Below are 14836 nucleotides of genomic sequence, written 5' to 3'. Positions count from 1 at the left end.
CATCCGCTGCCAGATCCACTCCCAGATATCTAAAACACTACTTCCTCCAGTTTTTCTCCATTCAAACTTACCTCCCAATTGACTTGACCCTCAACCCTACTGTACCTAATAACCTAGCTCTTATTCACATTTACTCTTAACTTTCTTCTTTCACACACTTTACCAAACTCAGTCACCAGCTTCTGCAGTTTCTCACATGAATCAGCCACCAGCGCTGTATCATCAGCAAACAACAGCTGACTCACTTCCCAAGCTCTCTCATCCCCAACAGACTTCATACTTGCCCCTCTTTCCAAAACTCTTGCATTCACCTCCCTAACAACCCCATCCATAAACAAATTAAACAACCATGGAGACATCACACACCCCTGCCGCAAACCTACATTCACTGAGAACCAATCACTTTCCTCTCTTCCTACATATAATTATGTATCTCTCTTCTAAAACGAGGTATTGCCAATCACCAGTCCTTTTTCAGCACACAAATCTACAAGCTCTTCACCATTTCCATTTACAACACTGACACCCCATGTACACCAATTATACCCTCAACTGCCACATTACTCACCTTTGCATTCAAATCACCCATCACTATAACCCGGTCTTGTGCATCAAAGCTGCTAACACACTCACTCAGCTGCTCCTAAAACACTTGCCTCTCATGATCTTTCTTCTCATGACCAGGTGCATAGGCACCAATAATCATCCATCTCTCTCCATCAACTTTCAGTTTTACTCATATCAGAGTTTACTTTCTTACACTTTATCACATACTCCCACAACTCCTGATTCAGGAGTAGTGCTACTCCTTCCTTTGCTCTTGTCCTCTCACCAACGCCTGACTTTACTCCCAAGACATTCCCAAACCACTTTTCCCCTTTACCCTTGAGCTTCATTTCATTGAGCAAAAACATCCAAGTTCCTTTCCTTAAACATACTACCTATCTCTCCTTCTTTCTCATCTTGGTTACATCTACAGACATTTAGACACCCCAATCTGAGCCTTTGAGGAGGATGAGCACTCCCCACATGACTCCTGTTTCCCCTTTCAAAAAGTTAAAATACAAGGAAGGGAGGGTTTCTAGTCCCCCCCCCCCCCCCCCCCCCCCCGTCCCCTATAGTTGCCTTTTATGACACATGACGAATGAGTGGGAAGTATTCTTTCTCCTCTATCCCCAGGGATTATCTAGGTGTATACCAAAAAAAAAAAAAAAATTACAGTGTCATATGACTAGTTAGGTGTATAATGAAAAAAAATTATAAACTGTGTCATATGACTAGCTAGGTGTATACCAAAAAAAAAAAAAAAATTACAAACTGCGTCATGTGACTAGCTAGGTGTATACTGGAAAAAAATCACAAACTGTGTCATATGACTAGCTAGGTGTATACCAAAAAAAAAAAAAAAAAAATTACAAACTGTGTCATGTGACTAGTTAGGTGTATACCGGAAAAAACTACAAACTGTATCATATGACTAGCTAGATGTATACTGAAAAAAATATTACAAACTGTGTTATATGACTAGCTAGGTGTATACCGAGAAAAAAAAAATCTAATTTCACTACTACAAAGAAGACATGCCACCAACATAGACTCTCCCGGCTCACTCAAGATCCTTCCACACCAACAATGAGGGAAGTTTTTATTCATACATGTTTGCCATTTACCGCATCAGTCAGGTAATGCCAGGTGCAGAAAAGAAATCTGCTAATTCACACACTCAAGCTGTCATGCAAAATGCACTGAAACTAGAGCCCCCTCCACAATCAGGCCCCAGAGACCATTTCATGGCTTTCCCATGGCTACTTCACATGGTCTAGATCAGCCTAATGACAAGACATCAACTCCTTTAAACCACTTTGGCCAAATTTACTCCACATCTTGCACACTTCAAATCCTCCTGCACGTTCATGACCTGAGCCTTCAAGCATCTTTCACCTCATCCTTCTGCCTCCTCTTTGATTTCCTCCTTTTCCTTGTTTTCTCAACTTCTGACATGTACATCTCTCAGTAATCCTTTCCTCAATCATCATCATATGTCCAAACAATTACAGCACACCCTCTTCACTTCTCCCATACTTACTACCATCTTACTCTATCATTTCTTATTCATGCAATCCTCCTTACACCACATTACTTTTAAACATTTCATTTCCAAAACATTCACCCTATTCTTTACATTTTTTTCTAAAGCCCATGCCTCGCATCCATACAGCACCGAAGTGACTACCATACTGTCAAGCATACCAATCTATCCTTTAAACGATGGCAATCTCCCTTTCCACACATTCCTTAATGCACCTACAACCTTTGCCCCCTCACCTGCCCTATGCCTCAATTCAGCTCCCAGAGTTTCATTCACTGGCACATTCACTCCTAGGGATTTAAAACACCCAACTTCCTCAAAGTTCTGTGCATTCAAACTCATATTCCCTATCTCTTTTCACTGCTAATCCTAATAACAGCCTTGCTTTTATTCACATTTACCCTAATTTTTTTTTCATACTCTCCCCTAAACTCAAAAATCAGCTTTTGCATTTTTTCACTCATATCTACAACCAGCCCCATAATATCTAGAAACAACAACTGACACACTTCCCTAGTGCCCACAACCCAAGAAGACTGCTTACCTGCACCTACCCGTAAGACCCTTACATTAACCTCCCTCACCACCCCATCTTGAGACAAATGAAAAGGCCATAGTGACATCACACATTCCTGCGACAGACCCACCTTCACCTAATACCACTTACATGACATTCTCTCTCTACCCACCTTCACCTAGTACCATTTACCCTCCTCTCTACCTACCTTCACCAAGTACCACTTACCCTCCTCTCTACCCACCTTCACCTAGTACCATTTACCCTCCTCTCTACCTACCTTCACCTAGTACCACTTACCCTCCTCTCTACCCACCTTCACCTAGTACCACTTACCCTCCTCTCTATCCACCTTCACCTGGTACCACTTACCCTCCTCTCTGCCCACCTTCACCTAGTACCACTTACCCTCCTCTCTATCCACCTTCACCTAGTACCACTTACCCTCCTCTATACCAACCTTCACCTAGTACCACTTCCTCTCCTCTCTTCCCATCTTCACCTAGTACCACTTACCCTCCTCTCTATCTAACTTCACCTGGTACCACTTACCCTCTTCTCTATCCACCTTCACCTAGTACCACTTACCCTCCTCTCTATCCACCTTCACCTTGTAACACTTACCCTCCTCTCTGCCCACCTTCACCTGGTACCACTTACCCTCCTCTCTATCCACCTTCACCTAGTACCACTTACCCTCCTCTCTATCCACCTTCACCTGGTACCACTTACCCTCCTCTCTGCCCACCTTCACCTAGTTCCACTTACTCTCCTCTCTTCCCATCTTCACCTAGTACCACTTACCCTCCTCTCTATCTAACTTCACCTGGTACCACTTACCCTCTTCTCTATCCACCTTCACCTAGTACCACTTACCCTCCTCTCTATCCACCTTCACCTAGTACCACTTACCCTCCTCTCTATCCACCTTCACCTAGTACCACTTACCCTCCTCTATACCAACCTTCACCTAGTACCACTTACTCTCCTCTCTTCCTATCTTCACCTAGTACCACTTACCCTCCTCTCTATCCACCTTCACCTAGTACCACTTACCCTCTTCTATACCAACCTTCACCTAGTACCACTTACTCTCCTCTCTTCCCATCTTCACCTAGTACCACTTACCCTCCTCTCTATCTAACTTCACCTGGTACCACTTACCCTCTTCTCTATCCACCTTCACCTAGTACCACTTACCCTCCTCTCTATCCACCTTCACTTAGTACCACTTACCCTCCTCTCTATCCACCTTCACCTAGTACCACTTACCCTCCTCTCTACCCACCTTCACTTAGTACCACTTACCCTCCTCTCTATCCACCTTCACCTGGTACCACTTACCCTCTCTCTACCCACCTTCACCTACTACCACTTACTCTCCTCTCTATCCACCTTCACCTAGTACCACTTACCCTCCTCTCTATCCACCTTCACCTAGTACCACTTGCCCTCCTCTCTATCCACCTTCACCTAGTACCACTTACCCTCCTCTCTATCCACCTTCATCTAGTACCACTTACCCTCCTCTCTATCCACCTTCACCTAGTACCACTTACCCTACTCTGTACCTTCTCAAACACATGCCTTACTTTCTTGATAAAAAACACCTCACTGCTTCTAACAGCTTTCCTCCCACACCATAGATTCGAAGGACATTCCAAAAGGCACCTTTATCAATCCTTTTGTAAGCTTTCTCTGGATCCACAAATTCCACATACAAATCATTTTGTTTATGCATTTCTCACACATTTTCAAAGCAAGTGCTTGATCCACACATCCTCTACCTCTCCTGATGCCACAATGTTCCTCCCTAATCTGATGTTCTGTGCTTTCAACAATCACCACTCGTCCATGCTGCTTACCTGGTATACTCAACAAACGAATCCCTCGGTAATTTGAACATTCACCTTTTTACCCCTTCCCATAAGGAAAGTATACAAGTTTTTTTTTGGGGGGGGATATTTTCTTTAATAAAGGATAATAGACACATTCCTTAAGGATAAAAAAAATCTTTTTTCTTTTCCATATATGGGGATGGACCAGAGAGGCAATACCACTGTTTAGGGGTTACTACAATGCTTGCTACCATCAAAAATCATATGAGGATCTGGATAACAATAGAAAAAGAGTACTAAACAAGCCATGATATGGTGGGTCTTCATGCCTATGGGCTGCAGCCTCCAATATAATAACTAAACAGAAATGCAGCAAGACAGCTAAGTCATAGACTATGATTTGCAACAGAAAATCTCCAAAACTGTCTTAAGGTGCTAAACTTCTTTCACTCATCACATATATTATCATCATGACCCTCTAAGATCCCTTTCAAGAAGTTACTACAGCTTCAAGATTGCACTCCAAGTGGGAGCAGGGTAAGGGGTGTTCCTCTGGGGTGAGAAGGTTCTCAATGACAATGTAATCACTTTTGTCTAATAAAAATGATACAGCTTCAAGGAAAGTGAGTTCTCATTGACAGTGTCACTACTTGCAGGCAGAGATCAAAAGCACCTCATATAAATACTATACCAGTATAAACAGACACCCATACAGTCAAATGGTGTGTCACATAGTGATACTTCAACTTCTGGTGACAAATTTGAAAAAGCGAGTTTTGAAGAACAAAACACTTCCTCTCCAGAGCAGTGCCCCTCAAGCTAAGATGGAATCTCCATGACCTCCAGGAGGTAGAAGCCTCTAACTCCTAACATATTGGTGAGGTTAATGTTATCACCCTTCACTACCCATCCAAACAGCAGCAGCTGGTATGGCTCACTACAGGAACACTCCCCAGTAATCAGGAGTCACCATCATGTGCACACATCATGTCATCATCCCATCTGCAGTAAGGCTGCACCAACCTAAACACTTTACAATTATTTGCAATAAAGATGTCACCCATAAAGTGACTACCTTCAACAAAGAGAAAGATTCATCAAAAGAGAGTTGACGGCAAGGCAGGAAACAATAACCAAAACTTATGCTTGCAGGACACCGCCCCAGAGAGAAATGATTTTTGTTTAACATTCACTTTTCTCCCCAAGGAAAGTTTGTCCCACAAGCTATGATAGAACAACAGCATGGAGGCATAGGGTTAGAGAAAGACTTGACTAGGAAAAAGAATGACCATGAACATATCTATTGGTTATCCTGAGGTATATGAACAATCTCTATGCCTCACAGGAAGTAGATTGATGCTAGATTGATCCTCAGCATTCAGACCAAAGTAAGTATAACCAAGTGTTGAGGAATGTCATAGGCTTCTGTAAAACTGCTCCAGGAAAAGCTTCCTCTGAAGGTTTAATAAAGTACTTTTCCATCACCATGCCTTCATGATATAGGCCATGTTGAGCCAATAAATCCAATTTTTCAGTGAGAAACAGAATGTTACCCCAGATGAGTTTCAAACTGCCTGGACATATTGAAAAAGGGGAGTTGCTCTTAATAATCTCAAAAAATCTTAGAATCATATTCTCTTAGATGTTAAACTAAATGCAAGGCAAGAAATTCTTCAAAAGCAATATTCAAAGAAGCAACACTTAACCCATAATTACACCTCTACCCTTATATTATTCGATTATGGAACCCATGACCCTACTACGCTGTAATGCTATCTCCCTTATTTCTTCTTCCATATCACCAAACTTATCCAAGACAACTCCCAAAACACACTTACAAACTTCTAAAACTTCTCATCATTCTCAGCAAATAACATAGTATCATCCACAAACAGGCTTACCCCTAGCAACCACACCTCACTGTCACACTTCATCTTTACACTCCCTTCCCCCAGTTTTGCTTTCATCTCTATCATCACCCACCGTATTTAATTTTCTAAAAGGGAAAACAGAAGGAGTCATGCGGGGAGTGCTCATCCTCCTTCAAGGCTCAGATTGGGGTGTCTAAATGTGTGTGGATGTAACCAAGATAAGAAAAAAGGAGAGACAGGTAGGATGTTTGAGGAAAGGAACCTGGATATTTTGGCTCTGAGTGAAACGAAGCTCAAGGTTGAAGGGGAAGAGTGGTCTGGGAATGTCTTGGGAGTAAAGTCAGAGGTTGGTGAGAGGACAAGAGCAAAGGAAGGAGTAGCACTACTCCTGAAACATGAGGGTGGGAATATGTGATAGAATGTAAACTCTAGATTGATATGAGTGAAACTAAAAGTGGATGGAGAGAGATGGGTGATTATTGGTGTCTATGCACCTGGTCATGAGAAGAAAGATCATGAGAGGCAAGTGTTTTGGGAGCAGCTGAGTGAGTGCATTAGTTGCTTAGATGTATGAGATCAGGTTATAGTGATGGGCGATTTGAATGCAATGGTGAGTAATGTGGCAGTTGAGGCTATAATTGGTGTACATGGGGTGTTCACTGCTGTAAATGAAAATGGTGAAGATCTTGTAGATTTGTGTGTTGAAAAAGGACTGGTGACTGAGAATACCTGGTTTAAAAGGATAGATATACATAAGTATACATATGTGAGTAGGAAAGATGGCCAAAGGGCAACATTGGAGTACATGTTAATTAATAAGTGTATAAAAGAAAGACTTTTGGATGTTAATGTGTAGAGAAGGGCAGCTGGAGGGATGTCTGATCACTACCATGAGGCGAAGGTGAAGATTTGTAGAGGTTTTCAGAAAAGAAGAGATAACGTTAGGGAGAAGAGAGTGGTGAGAATAAGTGAGCTTGGAAAGGAGACTTGTGTGAGGAAGTACCAGGAAAGATTGAGGGCAAAATGGCATAAGGTAAGAGCAAATGACATAAGGGGAATGGAGGAGGAATGGGATGTATTTAGGGAAGCAGTGATGGCTTCTGCATAGGATGTATGTGGCATTAGAAAGGTGGGAGGTGGGCAGATTAGAAAGGGTAGTGAGTGGTGGGATAAAGAAGCAAGATTGTTAGTGAAAGAGAAAAGAGAGGCATTTGGATGATTTTTGCATGGAAGTAGTGCAAATGGCTGGGAGATGTATAAAAGAAAGTGACAAGAGGTCAAGAGAAAGGTGCAAGAGGTGAAACAGAGGGCAAGTGAGAATTGGGGTGAGAGAGTATTATCAAATTTAAAGGAGAATAAAAAGAAGTTTTGGAAGGAGGTAAATAAAGTGTGTAAGACCAGAGAACAAATGGGAACATCGGTGAAGGGGGCAACTGAAGAGGTAATAACTAGTAGTGATGAAAGGAGAAGGAGATGGGGTGAATATTTTGAAGGTTTGTCGAATGTATTTCATCATAGAGTGGCAGATATAGGGTGTTTTGGTTGGGGTGGTGTGCAAAATGAGTGTGTTATGGAAAATGGTTTGCCAAACAGAGAAGAGATAGTGAAAGCTTTGTGGAAGATGAAAACCGGCAAGGAGGCAGGTTTGAATGGTATTGCAGTGGAATTCATTAAAAAAAAGGGGGGGGGGGGTGACTGTGTTGTTGACTGGTTGGTAAGGATATTCAATGTATGTATGGATCGTGGTGAAGTGCCTGAGGATTGGAGGAATGCATGCATAGTGCCATTGTACAAAGGCAAAGGGGATAAAGGTGAGAGTTCAAATTACAGAGGTATAAGTTTGTTGAGTATTCCTGGGAAATTATATGGGAGGGTATTGATTGAGAGGGTAAAGGCATGTACAGAGCATCAGATTGGGGAGGAGCAGTGTGGTTTCAGAAGCGGTAAAGGATATGTGGATCAGGTGTTTTCTTTGAAGAATGTATGTGAGAAATACTTAGAAAAACAGATAGATCTGTCTGAAGCATTTATGGATCTGGAGAAGGCATATGATAGGGTGGATAGATAGGTTTTGTGGAAGGTTTTACGAGTATATGGTGTGGGAGGTAAGTCGCCAGAAGCAGCGAAAAGTTTTTATCAAGGATGTAAGGCATGTGTACAAGTAGAAAGAGAGGAAAGTGATTGGTTCTCAAAGAATGTTCGTTTGCAGCAAGGGTATGTGACGTCTCCATGGTTGTTTAAGTTGTTTATGGATGGGGTTGTTAGGGAGGTGAATGCAAGAGTTTTGGAGAGAGGGGCAAGTATGCAGTCTGTTGTGGATGCGAGGGCTTGGGAAGTGAGTCACTTGTTGTTCACTGATGATACAGCTCTGGTGGCTGATTTGGGTGAGAAACTGCAGAAGTTGGTGATTGAGTTTGGTAAAGTGTGTGAAAGAAGAAAGCTGTGAGTAAATGTGAATAAGAGCAAGGTTATTAGGTACAGTAGGGTTGAGGGACAAGTTAATTGGAAGGTAAGTTTGAATGGAGAAAAACTGGAGGAAGTGAAGTGTTTTAGATATCTGGGAGTGGATTTGGCAGCGAATGGAACTACAGAAGCAGAAGTAAGTCATAGGGTGGGGGAGGAAGCAATGATTCTGGGAGTGTTGAAGAATGTGTGGAAGGCGAGAACGTTATCTCTGAGAACAAAAATGGGTATGTTTGAAGGAATATGGGTTCCAAGAATGTTATATGGTTGCGAGGCATGGGCTATAGATAGGGTTGTGCAGAGGAGGGTGGATGTGTTGGAAATGAAATGCTTGAGGACATGTAGTGTGAGGTGTTTTGATTAAGTAATGAAAGGATAAGAGAAATGTGTGGTAACAAAAAGAGTGTGGTTGAGAGAGTAGAAGAGGGTGTACTGAAATCGTTTGGTCACATGGAGAGAATGAGTGAGGAAATATTGACAAAAAAGATATATAAGTCAGAGGTGGAAGGAAGAAGGAGAAGTGATATACCAAATTGGAGGTGGAAAGATGGAGTGAAAAAGATTTTTGAGCGATTGGGGCCTGAACACACAGGAGGATGAAAGGCATGCAAGGAATAGAGTGAATTGGAGTGATGTGGTATACTGCAGTTGATGTGCTGTCAATGGATTGAATCAGGGCATGTGAAGCATCTGGGGTAAAACATGGAAAGGTTTGTGGGGGCCTGGATGTGGAGAGGGAGCTGTGGTTTCGGTGCATTACATGTCAGCTAGAGACTGAGAGTGAACGAATGTGGCCTTTGTTGTCTTTTCCTAGCGGTATCTCACGTGTGTGCGCTTAGGGAGGGAGGTGTTGTTTCATGTGTGGCAGCAAGTACGAATATGTACAGGTATGTATATGTGAATGTGGTGGCTTATGTATATGCATGTGTATGTGGGTGGGTTGGGCCATTCTTTCGTTTGTTTCCTTGCGCTACCTCACTAATGCGGGAGACAGTGACTATACACATATACATACATAAACGCCCATACGTGCATATACAAATCAACATATACATATATACACATGTACATATTCATACTTGCTTGCCTTTGGGAGGAAGTGAAAAATCTGTCTATAAAACAGTGCTGGGTCATAGTCATTGGGAGAGACATGAGAAAGCAGAGACATTCAAAGCTTTAAGGTGCATGAAAAGAAAAAGCTATACAAACGGCCTACCCTTGAGCTGCCAATGCTCAAATAGTAATCATGTGATGCCGCAGCTTACCGAGTGCTGTTGGATGGTCTACAAAGTGATGGGAGCACACATGCAGCCAGCAAAAACAAAAGTACTAACTGCAGAAGAAGGAAAGTGAGCCAGCATTGCAGCATAGAGTAAGTGGGTTGAGTTTTGAAATTAGCCTGAGAGAGCAGATAAGTCAGATTGCTTTAGACTCACCTCAGTCAATTAAGGCTGCAGAGCTAGAACCTAACCAGGTGTGAGATCAGTACTCCACAGAAGGAGGATCAGTCCTTTGTATAAACGGAGTAACTGTTCATAAGAAATCTCAATATCTAACAGGACTCCCAGTTTCTCAGCTATATCTGCAACGTGGGGTTTACAAGAGGGAACGCTACAGTAATACTAAGTACGTTCACTTAGGTAAGAAGTGTAACTGTAGTCAAAATTATTCATATTCAAATATTTCATTATAGTTCCTCTAATTCTACAACTATGCTACAGTCAAACTAATTATTACCTAAATATTTCATTATAATTCCTCAGTGATTTTACAGATTATGATATAGTCAAACTCATTCTTATCAATATTTCATTGTAGTTTCTCTCATTGTACAGACTATACTATAGTCAAACAGATTCTGATATAAATATTTTCTTACATCTAATTGTTTTATGAGAGATTTTGCTTCCACTAGAGGTACACATCCTGGTGAAGTTTCAGTAAACACTGTAAAAAATTGGCTAATACAACTTTCCATTAATACAGTTTTATCATTTGTAGGCATATTTAACTGAGAATTATCTTCTACTTTTAGGTTATAAATACCTACTCCTGTCTTCATTAAGGAATTTGTATACATGGCTTTAAAATCACTTTGGAGTTGTCTCTGGATTCTGGAGTAATACTATTCTCTTCTTATTTTTCTTGTCAAGTTTCTTAATTGACTTTTAGCTCTGAGGAATTTCTTATTCCTTTTCTCTCTGGTCTCCAAATACCTTTTCCATATGAAGAGAATAAGCGAGGAAAGACTCACTGAGAAGATCTGCATTCAACAATGAAGCAACAACAAGGAGTAACTACCTAGAATATAAGAAGACTTTGCCATAGTGGCATAATGCTCAATGTGTGTTTCACTCATTAAATAACACTAGTACTATCAGCCATCAGGCACCTCCCATAACTGTCGATTCAATGTTGATCTGGGATTAACATCAGCTAATCATCAACTCTTAAGACATTTCTGTCAATGTCCCTTAAATGTTTCCTCTTCCTCTGGTATCAGACCTTATATATCCTAGTCTGCAATTGTTTTGAAAAGTTGACAAGTATCATTAGCCACAACAATTTCGTCTCTTCCAATTTGGTAGGCTCTGTATTCATAACATTGTTTCCAGTACCCTCCATGTTGCTGCAATGCATAAATTATCGTGTACATTTTCTTCCATCTCTCTTGGCTGTACAGATTTATTTTTCCTCAAGGACTCAACGTAATTCACGTATTGTGTTCTATCAGTTTTACTCATGGTGTTCCTGAATTCTCTCCAGGTTATTTGAATCCAATTGTTTGAGCACTGACCAAATACCCCTGCAGTATTCAACACTGCTTCTTATATCATCCTGACCATTTTCATTATTAGTTTTATATCTCTCAGTGAATGTTCTCATTATCATACACTCGTTATTTGGCTCAACACTACCGTATTGTATAAATATGTTCTCTAAATCATAAATCTTTACCTACATGTGTGTATGGGACAGCAAGAAACAGTGCGATGCATGGGAGAGTAAGATGGCGTCAATAGGCTGAACTTCAGAACATGAAGATGTTCGTGGAAACAATGGACTGGAGTGTCACCAGGAGGGCTGTGGGTTCAGCGAGAGACACTGGACACGAGCAAATGAAACCCATTTCCCTCTCTTCCTGAAACTATCGAGCAAATGAACAAAAACTGAACAATCATGATAAAATTGATAAACATCTAAGGTATGAGGTGATTTTCTTATGTGATCATGATTTTGTGGAAATGTTTAACCCAAGTGTCCAAGAAATGACTTTGTAATTGTTCTGATCTTCATAGCCCTCACTACTATCATTTTATCTACTATCAAATTACTATTAGTTACAAAACTGCTATTGGTGTTCTACTCCTCTGGCTGTATTTAACAAACACAAAACAACTACAGCAGAGGGAAATAATGTGATCAGTTGAGGTAATAACGAGTAAAATGTCATTGAGGCAGACTTTGATGAACAACATACTTCCGGCCATCACTTTGTGAGCCTGCACGTCTCCCCTCAACGTACACACACACAAACACACACACACATACACATACACAAACACAGATACACATACACACACACACACATACACACACACACAAGGGCAAATGCAATTTGTTTGGTCGTCCAAAATTGTGGGCCACAATGAACCTGACAAATACATGAATATTATATTCTCATGAGCCACCCATCCTGGGTGGTGCATGAGCCACCCATCCTGGGTGGTGCATGAGCCACCCATCTTGGGTGGTGCATGAGCCACCCATCCTGGGTGGTGGATGAGCCACCCATCCTGGGTGGTGCATGAGCCACCCATCCTGGGTGGTGCATGAGCCACCCATCCTGGGTGGTGGCATGAGCCACCCATCCTGGGTGGTGCATGAGCCACCCATCCTGGGTGGTGGATGAGCCACCCATCCTGGGTGGTGGATGAGCCACCCATCCTGGGTGGTGGATGAGCCACCCATCCTGGGTGGTGGATGAGCCACCCATCCTGGGTGGTGGATGAGCCACCCATCCTGGGTGGTGGATGAGCCACCCATCCTGGGTGGTGGATGAGCCACCCATCCTGGGTGGTGGATGAGCCACCCATCCTGGGTGGTGGATGAGCCACCCATCCTGGGTGGTGGATGAGCCACCCATCCTGGGTGGTGGATGAGCCACCCATCCTGGGTGGTGGATGAGCCACCCATCCTGGGTGGTGGATGAGCCACCCATCCTGGGTGGTGGATGAGCCACCCATCCTGGGTGGTGGATGAGCCACCCATCCTGGGTGGTGGATGAGCCACCCATCCTGGGTGGTGGATGAGCCACCCATCCTGGGTGGTGGATGAGCCACCCACTAAGATACCTTCTCACCATCATGCAGCAGCAGCAGCATCATGCAATGGTATTAACTAACCTTGAGCTCCACACAGGTAGTTAGGTGACGTCACAACCTGATACGAACGACCAGTTACGGCAGGGTAAGAGGACCAGGTTAGGTAGAAGGATCAGACTCAGTAAGTGGTAGTAGACGGGCTCAGGTTGGACGACCAGACGACAACAACCAGGCTTCACACACACTACCACCTCCATCATCGTAATAGCAGGAAATACTTCACTTATCACATAATACATTCATTATAACAATTATTTATCCTTATAAATAAATAACATTATTTATCTATTTTATACAACTCCATATTAGCACAGGTTTATTTCTGTATATTCGGTTATACCGAGAAATATTGACGTACTAAACAACGTATTTCTCATCCATATAGAATATTAGATCCATAATAAATGAGCTATATATGCAGTATATGATATAATAATATTGATCTGATTATAATTATGATAAAACAGGAAACTAGATCTTACAATATCTTATCACATGACCACCACCACCACCAAACCCAGGACAAACAACACATTATTATTATTATGCTAACCAAACCTAACCTAACCTAACCTAACCTAACTAACCTAACCAAACCTAACCTAACCTAACCTTCTGGGACGTAAGAACAAATATTTCCATACAAATATACCAACAACATTAAAAGAAACAATGAACATCACATCACAAAGGATAATGATTATTTCTCATACAATTTCATAATGACCTATAATGATAATTGACCAAATTCCGTCACTGCAATATGGCCTACCTAACCTAACCTAACTAACCTAACCTAACCTAATCTAACTAACCTAACCTAACTAACCTAACCTAACCTAACCTAACCTAACCTAATCTAACCTAACTAACCTAACCTAACCTAACTAACCTAACCTAACCTAACCTAACCTAACCTAATCTAACCTAACTAACCTAACCTAACCTAACCTAACCTAACTAACCTAACCTAACTAACCTAACCTAACCTAACCTAACCTAACCTAACCTAACCTAACCTAACCTAACCTAACCTAACCTAACCTAACCTAACTAACCTAACCTAACTAACCTAACCTAACCTAACCTAACCTAACTTAGGTTTTATATATAACCTAGGTTAGGTTATATATATATATATATATATATATATATATATATATATATATATATATATATATATATATATATATATATATATATATATATATATATATATATAATGTAAGGGTAAGAGAGATGTGTGGTAATAACATCCCCCTCCCCCCTCATGTATGCGGGGTAGCGCTAAGAAAAGACAACAAAGGCCCCATTCGTTCACACTCAGTCTCTAGCTGTCATATAATAATGTACCGAAACCACAGCTCCTTTTCCACATCCAGGCCCCACAAAACTTTCCATGGCTTACCCGAGACGCTTCACATGCCCTGGTTCAATCCAATGACAGCACGTCCACCCCGATAAACCAAATCGTTCCAATGAACTCTATTACTTGCACGCCTTTCACCTTCCTGCATGTTCAGGCCCCGATCACTCAAAATCTTTTTCACTCAATCTTTCCACCTCCAATTTGGTCTCCCACTTCTCCTCGTTCCCTCCACCTCTGACACATATATCCTCTTGGTCAATCTTTCCTCACTCATTCTCTCCATGTGACCAAACCATTTCAAAAC

At 41.7% G+C, this 14836-nt stretch overlaps 1 protein-coding gene across 1 annotated transcript in view; it reads right to left on the bottom strand.

Moving 5' to 3' along the window:
- The window catches only part of Mvb12 (multivesicular body subunit 12-like Mvb12), a 189840-nt gene extending 176479 nt beyond the window's left edge, over window positions 1-13361 (bottom strand). The window contains exon 1 of the mRNA XM_071683745.1: window positions 13185-13361. The gene's annotated coding sequence lies outside the window, so the exon portion shown is untranslated. The remainder of the gene's footprint in view (window positions 1-13184) is intronic.
- Between the last annotated feature and the right edge of the window lie 1475 nt (window positions 13362-14836).

The sequence above is a fragment of the Panulirus ornatus genome, chromosome 37, assembly GCF_036320965.1.
Source record: "Panulirus ornatus isolate Po-2019 chromosome 37, ASM3632096v1, whole genome shotgun sequence".
In the NCBI taxonomy this organism is placed as follows: domain Eukaryota; kingdom Metazoa; phylum Arthropoda; class Malacostraca; order Decapoda; family Palinuridae; genus Panulirus; species Panulirus ornatus.
This window is presented reverse-complemented; position numbering and strand designations above follow the sequence as displayed.